The 18,262-nt window shown below is 33.0% G+C and overlaps 1 protein-coding gene across 1 annotated transcript in view; it reads left to right on the top strand.

Annotated features, from left to right (window-relative positions):
* The window catches only part of LOC115887290 (discoidin domain-containing receptor 2-like), a 523,559-nt gene that overhangs the window by 36,370 nt on the left and 468,927 nt on the right, over window positions 1-18,262 (top strand). The window contains exon 2 of the mRNA XM_030906681.1: window positions 6,904-6,960. The gene's annotated coding sequence lies outside the window, so the exon portion shown is untranslated. The remainder of the gene's footprint in view (window positions 1-6,903; window positions 6,961-18,262) is intronic.

The raw sequence follows: 18,262 nt of genomic DNA, 5'->3' as shown, positions 1-18,262 counted from the left end.
TGGTCGTTTTTCAGCATATAAAATTATGGGACTCGTTACCAGTAATAATACTGGTAAAGAGAAGGTAAGAATTTTATTTGCAAACTTACATAAAGTTTACAATTCCCTGTTGAATAATCTTATATACAGGGTGGTCCGAACTGAATTCCGGAAACTTCAGCAACATATTCTGTATGTAAGTATTTATATTTAATTAATAAAATCTACCTTCTAAATCTTGAGGGGGAAACAAACGGGGATAAGAATTTAATTAGGAGGTACGACGGTGATTTAATCTTAGCACAAGGTGCAAATCGACGGGGCTCTCCCCTACTCCAGTAACGAAGAAAGATGAAACATCAAGGTCCCTATTACAGGTAATAAAAACGATATCCCACTGGGCGCAATATTGTTTGGAAGATATCGATCTTAATACCAAACTTGAGAATTTTTTTAAAGTGCAAACAGAAAGTATATACCAGGATGTATTTCAGGAAAATATTTTAACTTCTATAGGGTGGCTCAAAACGTGTCAGTGGATCGGGATACTTTTTTAAAATGGAACACCCTGTACATATCGCATTTTTGGCTTCCTTTCAGATCACTTAGTATATTATTTTAGAACATCCTGTACATTATTTTTTCATTAGATGGGGAGTTAAAAATGAACAATTTTTGTATTTAAAGTATTTCAACATTTTTAATGGTTTCGCAGATACACGCAGTATTATTTCATATGGCTTTTTCAACCGTAAAATACGAGAGAAAATAAATCATTGGGTGGCTTTGATAAAAATTTACTGTGGAAAATGCCATATGAAATATAAAACCGCGAATATCTGCGAAACCTGAACTGCGAAAAATTTTTGAAATACTCTAAAAACAAAAAAAAATTCATTTTTAAGTCTCCATCTGTTGAAAAAATTATATACAGGATGGAAGTTTGGCGTAGAATTTCGAACATCTTGTGTAATTTACGATTGTCATATTTATAGCAAAGTTAAGTACAGACCATTCCCAATCAACTCACACTTTTTTGTACATACTATAGGTTTACACTTAAACAGAATTACCAAGTTATTTATTGTGGGAGCTACAGATGCCCGACGCACTGTTGCCGGACCCTGTATAATAATGAACTATATTTATTCTTGGTTGCTCGTATTTATTTATAATTGCCATAAACTAGTTTTCATTATTTGGCTAACAACCATCTTCAGACCGAAAATTGAACTTTAAATAACAGAACTCCACCAAAAAGAACAATTATTTAGCTAAAGTTTTCTAAAGTTTTTTTTCTTTCCTGCCATCCATCCCGGACTAATCCTCGAGAGAGCTATCAGGATTCGCTTTCAAAATAAGTCTAGCACAGTCATCCATCCGAATTGTAATCACGCTAGAATAGTTGTATTTGGGAATAGCCGAAGAAGAATATTTTGAGTAATATTTCTTAGGGTTGGAAATTTATATCATTCGTTACTATTTGGGATTTTTTTTATTGCAATTATGTATTTTTTAAATAAATTTGTCCGGCATAAGTAAATGTATATTCAGAAGTAATAAATTATTAATATTAGTTAATCGAAGTTTTAGAAATTAAATTTAGTTATTTGAATAAATTTACTGAGAATTTTAATTTATTATAGGAGATATCAGTTACTTTTTTAAATAAAAACGCATTACAATATTTTGAAGAGATGCGACGCATCACCCGTATCAGTGGAACGTCGCTGTGATTATAACTTTTTTATTTTTTCAGATAAAACAAGGAGATTTGGTATGTTAGTATATGACATAAATTAGGATTGATTGACATTTGAAATTGTTTTCGGTCACTTCCGGTTTCACCGGAAATGACAACAACTTTTTATATTTAAATGGAACCCTCCGCATTTTTTTACTTTATTCAATAGAAAATGACACTCAGAATAGAATGACATATTATCATATGTCAAGTTTTGACATTTTTGCATATGGTATATTTGAAATTGTAACATGCGGTTCATAACGACAATTTGACTCGAAATACCAAGTGTGTGGTATCAAATTATTCGTAAAAAAATGCTTTTTCCAAATATGCTAATGAGCTACCCTCGTTCCATTTAAAAAAATTGAGATATGATTAAAAATACGATTTGGGCATCTTTTAACCGGCCAGGACAAGACACTAAAAACATTAGACGATCAAATTTATTTTTCCAAGGCTCCTTGATTAAAAATTCGTGTTTTTAAGACAACCATGGCACTCTAGATTGAAATTTAAAATACAATTTGTTTTTGACCGAATATGTCAAAAATTGACATATAACATGTCATTCGATTCAGAGTGTGATTTTCTACCGAATAAAGTAAAAAAATACCGAGATACCATTTAAAAATCAAAAGTTGTAGTCATTTCCGGTGAAACAGGAAGTGACTACAGTAAGTGACATACCATGAATCAATCAATACCGTGAAACAGGAAGTGACATACCATCAATCAATCCTAAATTATGTCATATACCAACATACCAAATCTCGTTTTTTTATCTGAAAAAATAAAAAAAGTTATAGGGGTAAGCCACTTTTGAGACGCACCCGGTATAAATCCAACAACGTCAAAAGATTATTGTTAAAAATTTGTTTACAACTATCATACTGTTTTAAGCCATATATACACCTCAAACATCTTTTTTTGAGTATAAATAAATAATTTATGTGACCCCCTTAATGATTTATATAACGCTTGCATAAAAATTGAAGAACAATGCAACTCCTAGGACTGAGAAATAGTTTAATCTAAATTACATTAATTTAATTTAAAAGAACCTGTTTTAGTTTTAATTAAAGAAGGTATAAGTAAGATTTTGTTAAAGTGAAAAGATGATAAAAGATATCTGAAGGTGGATCTTTTCGAAATCAATTTTTGTTCCCATTTAATTATCCACTTTCTCGAATCCCGAACTAATTCTAACCGCCCTACTCTCCAGGGTTCCATCTGTGACCAACCCCATTTAAAAGTCAATGAATCGGAGACAGACTGCCCGATTTCTTTGTGTAACCGCTTTTCCTCAGTCAAAACTTTTCCTCTTTTTCGCAGTTCGGCGAAAGCACGAGATTATTCGGGCTACACAAAACAAATCACTTTTTGCGAAAAGGAAAAAACTGTATTTTTGTGTTTTTTCGCTTGCCAGCTATCAACGCGGCAATTGTTGGAACTGAGGAGAGACTTTGTTTAAGTTTTAACATGTTGATGTCCAATATCCAATTCCAATTGCTATTTTTCTATACAGGGTGGTCCGAACTGTATTCCGGAAACTTCGGCAGCATATTCTGCAGATGAAAATAATTAAAAAAAATTGTATAAATGTATGTCCTAAAAATCCTTAGTTTCGGAGATGCAGGGTGTAGAAGTTTTATTTTTATTAGTTTTTTGGCATGAGAAATTTGATTTGGATGTCAATATGACTTCTACTTGTAGAAGGCGCCACCTATATATTTTTAACTCAATTTTTTTCAGTCAAATAACTATCTACAGTATCTTTTTGTAATAATGACATGTATTGACTATTTCCATTCTAAATATCTTGAGAACGGTTGTTCGTAGCGATACCAAGAGACATTATTTACGTAAAAAGTCACTAAAATGTATATTTTTTCATGTAGTTATATACAGGTACGGGCAAAAAGTTATTACTCTTCAAAACAGTTAAAACAAAGGTTAAAACACGTATAGGTGGCGCCCCCTATAAATAGAAGTCATATTGACATCAAAATCAGATTTCTCATGTCAAAAAACAGACACCAGTTTTCATCCAAATATTGACGTTACTTCATAAATTATTTGGAAAAAATCGAAATAAAAATGAAACTTCTACATCCTGTATCTCCGAAATTAAGCATTTTAGGACATACATTTATACGAACTTCTTTACTTCTTTACTTATTATCTGCAGAATATGCTGCCGAAGTTTCCGGAATGCAGTTCGGACCACCCTGTATAAAAATCACGTGTAAAAAACTTCTAAACTACTGGAGCGAGTTTAATCAAATTTTTCACACTGTGTGCAGTTGAGATAGTATTGCCAGTAGATTGCTTAAATAAATCAGCTATATAACGATTGCTAATTAAATGTAACTCAATAATATGGGCCCTAAGAGAACTAATACTAAAAGCCATGAAAAAATACATTAACAGCCTTATTTTTTTAGTATTAATATTGTCTATTATGATCTATTGTCATATTTATACTAGTCTCTGGTCTGTAGATGAATTGGTCAAACAAAACTCTCCAGTGCCATTCATACGCCCAGAAATCTTCTGCCGGCGTTGCAAAAGTAGTCACGAGAATTTCTCTAGGGCAGAGACAAGCGAAAAAGTCTATAGTAGAACATTCGCCAAAATTCAGGGCAGACCTGATAAGCAAATAGAGAAAGACAATCACAGCTGTAGATGGTTTAGGTCCTTGGATTGTAGGATGTAGAACGTTTAGGAGGGGGGTTAATCACCTCGACCTTACAGATCTAAATTTGAATTATTATTCTCTTTCTTGAGTTATAACGATTTATAACTCATCATACAGTTTCAGCCGTACCAAAGTTTATGGTTGTCGTCCCGGCGCACTCAGTGATGAGGTGTTTTGGTGTTTTCCTATTTCCCCACAGAATCTGCATTTACCGTTGTTTCTCAGCTTCAATCTACTGAGGTGTTTGTTAAGGATATAGTGCCCTGTTAGAAAATCCGTGACAATCCGAAGATTGTTCTTACTTAAACCAAGGAAAATCTTTGGTTTTTCTCGGTCGTAAGTTCTGAGAAATTTTTTCGAGTGTCTTAGACCGGGGTGGGAGGATTTCCATTCCAGGTTACGGATGGAGTCTTCCAGGTTCTTGAGTTTCGCCTGGTTGTTGGTTTCCACTTGGAAATCAGAACGGTTCTAGTCCAATTAGTGAAGTGTTCGCTTCTTTTCTAGTTAGATCCTTTGCTTTTTCATTGCCTTCTATCCCTTGGTGAGCGGGCACCCAGAGAAGGAGGACTTTATTTTCTTTATCTAATTTATTTAGCTTCTCTATCTATAGGCATTCTTTGACCTAAATCGAATCGATGGTTACTGAGTTGATCGCTTTTAGTGCTGCTTGACTATCGAATAAGATGGTTATTTCCTGTTTTCGATAGTTCTTGATTAAGATAAATTGTACGCAACTTTTGATAGCGCAGATTTCTGTCTAAAGGATACTGGGGTAGGGTGCCTATCGGTTCGGAGTATTTAATTTTCGACCCAAATACTCCTATCCTTATCTCTGCTTTGGGTTTGGAAGCATCAGTATACCACGTTATGGTATGTAGAAGACCATCTACATACTGAGCAAACGCTTCTTTCTTTCAATCGTTTTTCTTGCTCGATCCTACAGTGAGGTCTTCTCAAAGTTATACATTCTTGATATGTCATCCACCGGGAGTTGGAGGAGTGGAATTTTTTTTTGAGGGTATTCCGAGCCGCTGACATGAAAATTCTCCCAGTCCTGTTCCGTCAAATGATCATTCTGCAGGGCATTTTATGTAAGCTGAATAGGCATCTAAAGCTAATGGGACTGGCAGACGAAGTCATGTGCAGTTTTTTTCTTTCATCAGTGATAAGCCATTGACTCTCCAAGTTGGTAGATTTTTTGAAAAAAATTGGACTGGATACTCTAACTTAAGGATCAGAAGAGGACCACAATAAATTTGAAAAGCTCGCAGTAGATCAGGCTGATAGCCACCTAGAAGAATCTAATCTGATCTACTTGTCGGTAGTTTTTCTGTTCAAAACCCTGTGTCTTTTTTTTTGTTTTAACCCCTGATTTTCTCAACTCTCAACTGTTTCTAAATTGCCCTGTTTTGGAATCGAAAACATTAATATTCTTGAGCTTAACTGTTTATTGGTTTTCTCAAACATTATTAAAGCAATTCGAAATTTTGCCAATATTAATATCCGATATTCTGCATCAAAATTTTATTCAAATAAATGCTTTGCCACTTATAATTCAGAACTTCCGCCAATGTATAATTAATGTCGAATATCATTTCATAAATTGTTGCATTTCAAACTCGATAATGAATACTGAAATATCCACGGGCTACACATCGCAGTTTAATGCTCAACGGTTTTTAGATCTCTCGGTTTTGTTTTCTATTTAGTTTGTGGTGCAGTAAGATCTACCAATAACTATAGTTCATACAATAGCGCTCAATATTCCTAATTAAATATTAATAAACTGATTAAGTTGCTGTTATTAATATAACATCAAATAGTACTAAGGTTTGAATATATTGTGAAACACCTCTTTTTATATATAGCCTGTGTGGGTTTTTATTGTATTGTTCCTACGATGTTTTTATAAGAGGAATTATATATATTTATGTTATAATCACGCTTATATTAACCTAGCACATTACAGTATCAATACCAGTATATTTAGTGACCTATAGCAATATGATCTTAGGTACTGTCAGAGATGCATATGAAATTGTAAATGTCAAATGATATTGGGGATAAATTAACATATCTACCGTTTACATAGAAAAAATATAATTTCAGAAATTTGAATTATTCTTATAAAAAAATAATAAAATTATACAGTGTGTCCCAGAAATAAGTGCAAGTATTTTAACTGGTAGTATAGTTCAACCCCAGAAACACGCCTATGAGGTTTTTTTCGCGAAAAAAAAATTTGAAAAATCGAAATTTTTGGAAAAAAATTTTGGATTTTTTTTAGTTTTTAGTTAAAAAACATAATTTCTTTATAATAGGGCAACATAGGCATTAGATTAAATTTACAAGAAAGAAAATGCAGAAAAGAATTTTAGGTCGTTTTGGTGTATTGCGGTGATTTAGTGTTTTATTATGCTGTGTAACACCAAAGGTTCCAACCCCCCAACTGTAATAATAATAAAGTATTTTGTTGTAGGCTTGGTGCATTCTTCGCCGGTGCCGTCACTATTGATACAATACACGAGTTTAAACAGTGAGTATACGAAAAATTTGTTATATTGTTATGTGTTTTATTATTGAATTACTTAGTAAGTGAAAGTTGAGAAAATTCTTAAAAAAATTCGGATCCGAGTTTTGTTACGACTTGGATTGTTCCTGTTTACACTCTATACTAGGTTGTTCTCAGATTTCATCCTTTTAAAATGGCTGCCTCTAAAAAAAGCGAGCGGCAGTAGCTTTAATAATATTAATGCTGTTAAAAAAGAAGCAATTTAATACGAACAAAATTAGTAGGTGTAGATGTATTTGGGTAAAACCATATCTGCAAGTGCGAAACTCATTTGATATTGAAAATAATTTTTTGTTCTATACTAATATTAATTATATCGGCTATTGTTTCATAGGCATTATTTATTTTAATATCACGATACTCTTTACATCTTACATCCCATAAGCAGTCAAAAGATCGATAAATGCCAATAAATTGTCCGATCTGTTCAGTGGAAAATCTAGTTTCCGCCATTTTTATTTCCATAAATAAGCTTACGAGTAACCAACAAGTCGGTTTGTTCCCTACTTCAATACTAGTACAGATCCACGTGATAAATGTATCCAAGTAGATGTTTAATTCCGAGTTTGCGTCAAAGTAGCAAAACTCGGATCCGGGAACTCGTAAATGTTTCAGCTTAACGTGTATTATAATTTATTACTCAAGCTAATGAAACTTCATAGATTAGTAATAACATGCCGACTGTGTAACGATAAAATATTTAAGCACTAGTTGATTAAAAAGGAGTATACTATTATTATTATTTCATATTTTGTTCCGGTAGATTTGTATTGAGCGTTGACATTTTTTCGTAATTTTATTATCATTTGAAATGGTCACAAAATACCGCGTCGCGCAGTTTTGGTTCTTTTTCACTTAAGTTTTACTACCCGAAACAGCGTTATATCACACACACTTGGTACCTACCTGAGAATTTTATAGTTTACTACGATTTTCATATTATTCCAATGCGATCAACATGAATGATAACCGGTACTGCGCGAAATACAGAGTCGACAGAGTCGAAATTCTGCCGTACCGAGCGCTGCCTGTCGAGACAAAGGTTACATATGTCGAGATTTTAAAAATCGACTGAAATGTACCAAGCCTATATTGTAGTGAAGTAACGTTTTCTTTTGCTAAATTAAAATCGTTTTTATGTTATTTTATTCCAAAAACAATTTCTTGTACAATATACACAGACCTATACCGGGTGCGTCTCAAAAGTGGCTCAACTTTTTTATTTTTTCAGATAAAAAACTTATTCGTTGTAAAAAAATCGTATTTAAAATTTTAATCTAGAGTGCCATGGTTGTGTTAAAAACACTAATTTTTATTCAAGAAGCCTTTGAAAAGTAGATTTGATCGTCTAATGTTGTTCGTGACCGGTCGTATTTTTAATCACATCAAATTTTTTCAAATGGAACGAGGGTGGCTCATTAGCATATTTGGAAAAAGCATTTTTTTTACGAATAATTTGGTACCACACACTTGGTATTTCGAGTCAAATTATCGTTATAAACCTCATGTTACAATTTCAAATAAACCATATGAGAAAATGTCAAAAGTTGACATATGATATGTCATTCCATTCAGAGTGTCATTTTCTATCGAATAAAGTAAAGTGCCATTTAAAAATCAAAAGTTGTAGTCATTTCCGGAGAGTGACCGGAGAAAGTGACTAAAAACAATTGAATACGTCAATCAATCCCAATTTATGTCATATACTAACATACCAAACCTCGTTTTTTTATGTGAAAAAATAAAAAAGTTATAGGGGCGAGGCACTTTTGAGACGCACCCGGTATAATATTACTTAAAATATTTAATAATGCATAAGAAATACCTTTTATTTTGTACATAGATATTGAAACGTAATATTAGTTTTTAATTTGTCAGATGACAGATAGGTTTAGGGCATCCGGATTGTTTACGAGAGCACTTCCGTAATAAACTGCAATTTAAAATGAAAATGCGATAGTGTAGCACACAAAAAGCGTTTTGCCACGTCACTGAAATGCTCCCTATCAGAATTTAAATGAAACATCCAGGTATGCTCTCAAAGGACTGAACCGGATCAAAAACCCACTCTCGATTTGCCAGCGATGCAACTGAACTTCGATGGATCGAATTCATTAGTGTTTAGTCAGTGATTTGAAAGCTCGCTTAAAAGTTATTCAAGGTAGATATTTAAATTACCTGTATTGGTCCGGTTAACTAATCGCCTAAGCATGCATTTGTATAATTAATATAGTTTTCCGAAAATAGTTAAAATTTAAACAGATACTGGGATGACCCCCCTATTTAAAAATAAACATATTTCTTTAAATCCAAACATTCAGTTTTAAAACTATAAAATAAATAATTACTGACTTTCAAAATAATTAATAATAAATAAATTAGTTTCGTTTTATTTTAAAATAGGGCTGATTGTGGGTAATGATCATAAATACATAAGAGCAGTAATTATTCTATAAAGGCATAGTAAAAAATGAGTTTTTCCATAGGAACTGTTAAAATTGCTTTATATCTATTAAAAATAGTAGATAAAATAGTACTTTAATCGCAAGGGTAGATTAAATGATACTTTAACAGCGAGGATAGGTTAAAAACTTTATTTCTTCTCGCACGTTTTTTAACTGATTCCATTTTTGAAAATTTTTGTATTGCTTTTCATAAGTTATTCGGGATTTAAATGGAAGTAGTTTGGATATGGCGTTTGTCGCCTCAGCCTGAATATCTGTTGGTAATTTACTTATTTCGTTTTGAGCCATTTCTGGCTCCAATTCAGTCAGCAATCGACACGAAAGAGAATTACAAAATATTGACTCAAAACTGATAACTAAAGAGACAGCTTTATTTATTTGTCAAATTACATAGAAACCAACGCCAACCTAGCACAATATTTTTTCTACTCGTAATAAATTCCTTGAAATAATAATTTCTGAATATTTTTTAAAACGTAACTCGCTATGGAAAAAAATATTGTTTTATACAGGGTGCTACAAATTCGAGGTACGAGCATTGGTAACTCGGTAACCGTAATAGATACGAACATGGTTAAATTGGGGCAAAGTTGCTGTTTGGGATGTTCACCAAGATGCTATCAAAAAAGTTTTAAATATTTCAAGGATTGCTGAGTTTTTTTGGAAAAAACGGATATTTTTGAAAATCAATTTTATTTTTTCCTGTCGATACTTTTTAGAAAATCAAAAAACTGATTGCACATTCTCATAGCCACTTTATTAGGGCTATCTGATAGGGTATCTATCGGTAGTTTTAGATTTTCAAATCAGCTGATAATTTGTGAGATACATAGGTCAACTTAATTTTTTTAAATACGGACCTGCATTTTTTATTTCAGATTTTGAAAGAACTCGCTCTCCTGATTACAATGATATGCCACACTTAATATTTCTTTTTGTTTTGGAAATTTGGATACAATTTATTTAAACTAATTTCAAGTCCGGCTCTGTTTTTTTTTACTATTTAATATATTCATCGTTACAATATTGATAAGCTTTCAAACTTAACAGTGACGTGGGTTGAATACGGAAAATCAGATGCAATAAAATAATAAAAAGTAATATAAATAAAATGTAATATAAACAATCAAATCATTTCTGGTATCTGGACCGTCTCATGACGTCAAGTAATTCGACAGGTCCAAATTTTAAAAAAAGTGAAATCAACACATCTCGGCAGTTACAATAAAGAGTACAAAATGCATTCGAAAGTATAAGAAGATCTATTCAAAAGCTATAAATAAAACTGAACGAAAAATAAATTTGTGCTATAGTAGGTAGGGTGGTAACCCTTTCGAACATGTAGACTATGTAAAGCAGGGGCGGATACAGGAATTTATTTTAGGGGGGGGGCCCAAAATAAAAAGTAATGTAGAATATGCTTTTTAGGGCGCCATTTTTAATCCAAAAGCCTAATATTTAACACAATTTATAGGTTTTAGGGGGGCCCGGGCCCCATGGGCCCCCCCTCTATATCCGCCACTGATGTAAAGCATTAGAAGTAGTTTGTAGAAGTTAATTTATTCATAATAACTACGATTAATATTATGCAAATTATTAGATCGTACACTCAGAATTTCAAATTCACAATAAGAAAAGTTAAAAATAATATCTTTAAATTGCTGATCTGGATATTATTTATTTGAATCTTTCAATTGGCTCAATTTTCCTTATTCAATGTTTATTAGTACTGATCAATATTGTTGCGATGAATATAATCAGATTAAATAATTTAAAAAACAGGGTCGGACTTGAATTTTTTTAAAATAATAATTAAATAGTTGTGTTGCTGTTAAGGTACCCAAAACAAAAAAAAAGTATAAAGTGTGGCATATCATTGTACTCAGGAGACTGAGTTCTTTCAAAATGTGAAATAAAAAATGCAGGTCCATTTTTAAAAAAATTAAGTTGGCCTCTGTATCTCACAAATTATCAGCTAATTTGAAAATCTAAAAATACTATCAGATAGCCCTAATAAAGTGGCCATGAGAATATGTAATTAGTTTTTTGATTTTCTAAAAAGTAACGACAGGATAAAATAAAATTTGTTTTCAAAAAAATCCGTTTTTTCCAAAAAACTCAGCAATCAACAACATCAAACAAGTTATTGCCGTTTGAAGCTAATAATTATTTAAAATAAATTTTTAGACACTCTGTATAAGGTAGTATTATTTTTATTATTGCAACACAATAACTGATCAGTAAATAAACTTCAGTAAATATTTAGGGTTAAAAACTTTGATACCCTTGGAGAAATGTAGCCTTAAAATTTTTACAGCAATTTCACAAAATTGAAAATATTTCAAAAACGGTAAGGTTTAAGTATAATAAACCTCAATCAAATTTACCTTTATTTTAATCGTAGAAACTAAAAATGTAATAATATACAGGGTGTTTGGTTTGGTTTGGTTTTATTACCATTAAAAAAATACAACTTTGATATTTTTTACTTATTTGGGACACGCTGTATCTTGTAAAATTATTTTTAAATTGTACCTCTAATAGTCCTTCATCGAACCCAAAACTTACAATTTGTAAAAATCTCATCGTTTAGCTACAATACTCCGTGTCGTATGTGGTGAACAACCCTGTATATCTGTTCAGTTTTAATTTTAAAATAGATGCAGTTTTTCTCAAATTACTCAAAATTGGCTTGTCCAAAATTAGTCAAATTTGGCATGTGTGTTTACTAAACGTAGACCTTTAAAAAATCTACTTACGACTTCGCTATAAAATCAATAGGGGAGCCAATATTTAAACAGTTCAAAATTTGCATGGGATGGTTTCTATCTATGTTTCCAACGACGATGCCCCACCCGGTATGGTTAAACCTAGATGGAAGTGTCAGGAAACGCCACTAGGAACAAATTCGTCGATTTTAACCTTCTGCGCGAGATCAAAACCATATTTCATCAAGACGTATTGGAGGCTGCAATTTAAATCGAAAGCCGCTCATTTGCCGCATTGATAGCGATCGCATTCGGAGAGAATCCGTCTGAAGGAAAACTAATTATATAAATCAGGGTTGACTCGTTAGCAAAATAAAAATGTGAAATTTATTGCTTACTACAACCAGAAAAAATATTGTTGTTGATAGTTATTGCTTGAATTGATATTTAAGACGACATGTAAACTTTGTTGTTTAATTTATTTTTAATACCGGATTAGATTAGATCAGATTCTTTTCTGATCCTTAAGTTACATTCTCCAGTCCCAGTCCTATCCTTTTCAAAACAACCTGGAGACTCAACCCTCCATATAGCTTTCTGTCAATGGCCTATCATTGCCTATTACAGAGAACCGCGCATTTGCCAGGCTGTTACTCCGACATAAAATGTGTGTCAATACCATTATCTTTAGATGCCTATTTAGCCTTGCAATGCCATGCTAGTAGACTCACTATAGTTTTGACTGTCTTTCTGTCTTTGCTTATCAGGTCTGCCTTGGCGAATGTTCATACTATGAACTTTTTCGCCCGTCTCTGCCCTGGTGAATTTTTCCACCATTCTAGAGATTTGTTGGCTACCCATCGTTTTGAAGGCATTCTCGTGATTGTTTTTGCATCGCCGCAGAAGGATTCTGGGCTTATGAATGGCATTAATGAGCCTTGTTTGACCATTTCATCTGTTGATTGTTCATTGTTGATTTTTATTGCTTGAAAAGAAACCCCATAAAACACACGGATATAGGACACCCTGTACATGAAATGTACATGAAACGATTATCATTATCATCTTCAGCTTATTCAACTATTTTCAATTATGGTGTAGCCTCCCTCACATACTCTCTTTGTAGTTGAGCCCATTGTTGTCTATTGTTGGCTATGCGGGCCCAAGTTATCTTTGCTAATTTCCTAATATCATGATCCAATCCCAGGTTGGGTCTTTTTCAAGGTCTCTTAATTCCTCGTAGAGGTGGGAATTCTAGTTCCTTGGGAGGAACTAGTTCTAGTTCCTCCAGAGGAATAGTCCCTTGAACTAGGTCTTTAGTTCATAATAGTTCCCGACTAACGTTGACATCCCCGTTGCTTGCTAATGGTTTTCGTTGTCAGTCAGAATTCACAGTATGATCTCCATAATTTTTATAATGTACGAAATATAACGAGACGTGTAATTGGGTATGTTAAAAATATATAGGTAAGTTTTATTGCAGATAAAAAAATTAAAAAAGAAATTCAAATCAGAGTTTAAAAAATTATATCACAAATCAATAATTGGAGAAAACAATATTTTTGTTTTTATCTAAAAATTCAGAATATCTACTTCGTTTTATAAGATATTTCTTAATTTTAAGGACCTAAATTGAAACATTCCCGTAAAATATTCAAAGAATGAACTAAAAATGAAAAACAGTATCCACGACAATTTTTTTGTGGTAATTATGCCGGCTCTAGCAATAGACAAGGTCGAATCCACCGCCGTCGCCTTGTATTGCATCTCGAATCTGCCGACGGAATAGATTCCCATGCATGAACTAGTCTTTTAATTAGTTCCTCTAATTCCTCTAGATCCGGATCCGATAACATACGACTGGCACTCCCCACTCCTGCCTAGCATCGGGCTACGATCGCGCTGGCCGATCCGTCGCCGTCGCAAATATATCGGTCAGTTTCTATCGCGGAATAGGTCCTCAGGAACTAGTTCTTTGAGAAACCGAGAACTAGTTCCTTTCATTCCGGGGTCGGAATAGTTTATTGGAACTAGTCCGTTCACGAACTACACACCTCTAATTCATTCCTCGTTGGCATCAGGTTGGAATTTTTGTGGTCGATCTGTTGTCCGTTTTCCTGGCCAGGTGTCATTTGAGGGATTCGACTCTGTGGATGACATCTATTACCTGGGTCTTTTGTCGTAGAAACTCTATTCTTTTATGGTATCACTTAGTTATACCCAGCATATTTCGTTCCATTGAGCGCTGTGCGACCTGCAGTTTTCTTATGATGTCCGTTTTAAGTGTCCAGGTTTCCCATGCATAGGTCATGACTGGTAGTGTAGTACACATTGGTCGAATGTTTTCTTTTTAGATAGAGTGGCATGAGAATGGAAATAAAATATACATAAAGATTTATGTTTAACAGAATACACACACATAATAATATTCCTTACGCCACTGCCTTGAAGAAAAATCCGCTATTGACAGCATAGGCGTAACGAAACCCAATAAATTATGTTTAAAACAAGCTTGTAAGCCGGCGCGTTAACTATAACGAGATAATTTCATTTCATATAATTACAACGTCCACATCGGTTATGATATATGTCAGATTTTATCCACTTACAAATTAGTTGGATTGAATAAACGATACCAATATTCTGGTATTTTATCGCGTTTATGGATTTTTAGATCTATATGGCTATATAACTGAATGCATTTCTTTAATTTTTTTTAATAAATTGGTTGGTGTTACATTAATAAGTACAGGGTTTTTTTAATACAAAATGAAAATGACTTTAAGTTACTTTGCATAGAAAATTAATTAAAAATTGTTGAAAGTGTTGAAGTCAAATGAGATAATTGAGAAATGATTACAAGTTAGTAATTGTAATTAGCCTGTTGGAGTATTTCCATTCCAGGTTACGGATGGAATCTTCTAGCTTCTTGACTTCTGCTTTAAGTTGGTCTCCATTTGGAAATCAGAACGATTCTAGTCCAGGTAGTGGAGTGTTTACTCATTTTCTAGCTAGATCGTTTGATTTTTTATTACCATCTACCTAGGCCCTAGAGTAGAAAGACCCTTATTTTCTCTGTCTAATTTGTTCAGATTTTTACCAGACCGTTTTTTACGTAAAAAACCGGAAATGTATATTTTTCACTCACACTAATACAGACACGTGCAAAAAGTTATTACCCTTCAACACAGTTCAAAAATATGTATAGATTGTGCCCCCTATAAGTAGAAGTTATATTGACATTAGAATTAAAAAAAAAAAACAGACAGACACCAATTTTTAACCAAATATTGACATCAGTTATTTTGAAAAAATCGAAATCAAAATGAAACTTTTACACCTTTTCCATCTTCTAAACGAAGCATTTTAGGACATACATTTAAACAAACTTTTTTACTTATTTTTATCCGCAAAATTTGCTGCAAGAATTCGAGAATACAATTCGGACCACCCTGTAGAATAATTAATCTCAAAATCATTACTGCCGTCGTTTCTTAGCCAATTAATAAATAATCACATTTACGGAAGATTAAGAAATCATAAGCAATTCATTAGACAAGGGTAATTAATTAGGCGGGCTACATTTTGTTCACTTAATTGACCCGTTCAAGCCCAATCAAGCCGTACTATAGATTTATGGGCGTTCGATGGAGTCCCTTCATCTCCGGAACAGAGATATACACGATTTGACATCTTGTCTACTACGTATATATGTATATCGGCTAATAAATCATTGCTAAATATGCTCGTAGTGGTGGTGGAATATATAACTTGAGCTGGATATACCTATTTAGTTTTTTTTTCAACAGCCGAAACACCATCTGAGATGTCTTGAGAAAGATTTGCATAAAAAATCGAAACGTCGGCAAATAAATGATTTAAAAACACCCAGAAATCATTTAATTTTTAATCAAGAAACCTACAGGCTTGGTGCATTTCAGTTGATTTCAACAAATTCCGACCGCTGCGCACTCTACGGCAGAATTCAGAAATTATCAATAAATAGTTCACGCCGCCGCCGTCATGTCGATCGCATTAAAATAATAGCTTGCTTCGGGTTTCTCTTTTACCGATTCTGAACCGTCCTAGAACTGTGATGCGTATGCGCAGAAGGAAATATGAAGATATTATTTCATTTGCGCATGCGCTGCATAGTTCTAGGACGGTTCAGAATCGGTAATAACAAGAACCTGAACAAAGCTAATATTGAAATCGGGGTTTTGTCCTAATATTTTAGTATTTTAGTTTTTCCTAGTGCAGTTGTTGAAACTATAAAACACTCAGGTACAAGGTTTGTGTGATGTAACGCTGTTTCGGGTAGGAAAAAATAAGTGAAAAAGAATTCGAACTAGGCATCTTGTTGTGTTGTGACAATTTCAAATGTTAATAAAATTGGCCAAAAATATGTTAACGCCTAAAGGAGAGCGTAATTAGGGCGTTGTTGGGTGCAATAACATTCAATAACTCAACTTTCCCGGATATTCAACTCTCCCGAAACAACATTATATAGCTTCATAGTTCCTCACACCGATATGATCAAAAGCAAAAACGGATTCAAGCAGTTCGACGAAACAAGTGAGTAAAAGTGCTCGTGACATAATCAAAAAATCTAAGACATATACTATGAGAGGTTAAAATATAATTTGCAATATAAATGGTATACTTTTTTAATCAACTAGTGATTAAATGTTTTATGAACATCTTCTAAAATTATAATTATGTACCTTTAAAAAATGTCGTTATATAGCCGAAATAGCTCCAATTATACCCCACTAGCAAAACCGTTGATAAAACTATGCTAGCTACCGTAGTTGAACTCATCTAAAAAAATTTTGCCCTTGGAAAAATGTTTGCCTTCTATCTGTATTCAGTACATCTTATTTTACTAAGCATGTTGACCGTACTCTTCCTACACACGAAAATCAGCACTCAAGACCCAAGGCCAGAAATGCCGACTCTAGTATATAATTGTAAACATCATTTATTAAGCATTTTATATAAAATTTTTAAATTTTTTTAATTGGCCAATTATAATGGATTTTTCTATAAAAACGGCAGTATTATTCTACCTGCATAAATTTAAGAAATAAAAGAACAGGAAAAATATTTCTTTGTAGATCAAACCTCTGAAATTAGTAATTTTCTTGCGGATCTTCGCAACATTCATAATATTCTCGCTAACAAGAAAAAATCCATCGCACAAAGGAGAAGAGCGAGACTCCCTTTTAATCTCGCAAGATGATAACTAATTATTAAAAATAACTAGTTGTTATCTGAGTTTCTTGCTAAATGCAGTACCCCATTTTAAACAAAAGCTTTCTTAACCTGTAATCTCTTTGAAGAGGCTTCTCATAATTAGGATCTAATTTGAAGAGATACGAGGGGTTTCCGAAATGATAATAGCGAATTTGAAAAATAATCGGTTGCTATAGCTCGAAAAAACATGTTTAAGTGGAATTTATTTACTAAGTAATTGTTACTGATGTTAGTTACTTAATTAATGATATACGTATGAAGGATATTCAGTGTAGTTTTGTGTTACTTGTTTCAACGGCAAATTGTAGATTGCAAATTGCAACAAAAAAACTTGAAAAATAATACTGTTAGTTGTGTGTTAATATTACATTCATAGAGCTCTTAAATGTATAATGTTATTGTTTAGAATCCTCCTCCTGCATTCACAATTGCGTTGACAGCCTTTCTTGCATTTGCAAGAAATGTACCGCAGTATAGGCTTGGTGCATTCTCCGCCGGTGCTGCCACCGCCGGTCCTCCTCGTAAATAACGAATACATACAAATACACGGGTTTAAATGGCGAGTAAACGAAAAAATTAGTGTATAATTATTCTAAAATTGTTAGAAAGTATAATTTGTGGAAATTCTAAACAAAAAAATAAAAAGGTAAATATTTTGATATCTTCAGAAGGTCTAACTTGCATTATAATTTATTATTCCAGTTAAAAAAAATTTAGATGTGGTCAAATACGGTAGCGAGCATAGTTTTATCACCGGTTTTGCTAGTGGGGCATTACTGGACCTATTTCGGCTATAACGACATTTTTTAAAGGTACATAATTATAATTTTAGAAGAT

The sequence above is a fragment of the Sitophilus oryzae genome, unplaced genomic scaffold (genome assembly GCF_002938485.1).
Source record: "Sitophilus oryzae breed Bouriz unplaced genomic scaffold, Soryzae_2.0 scaffold_562_pilon_pilon, whole genome shotgun sequence".
Lineage (NCBI taxonomy): Eukaryota > Metazoa > Arthropoda > Insecta > Coleoptera > Curculionidae > Sitophilus > Sitophilus oryzae.
Note: the sequence above shows the minus strand (reverse complement) of the source record. Positions and strands in the feature narration are given on the sequence as shown.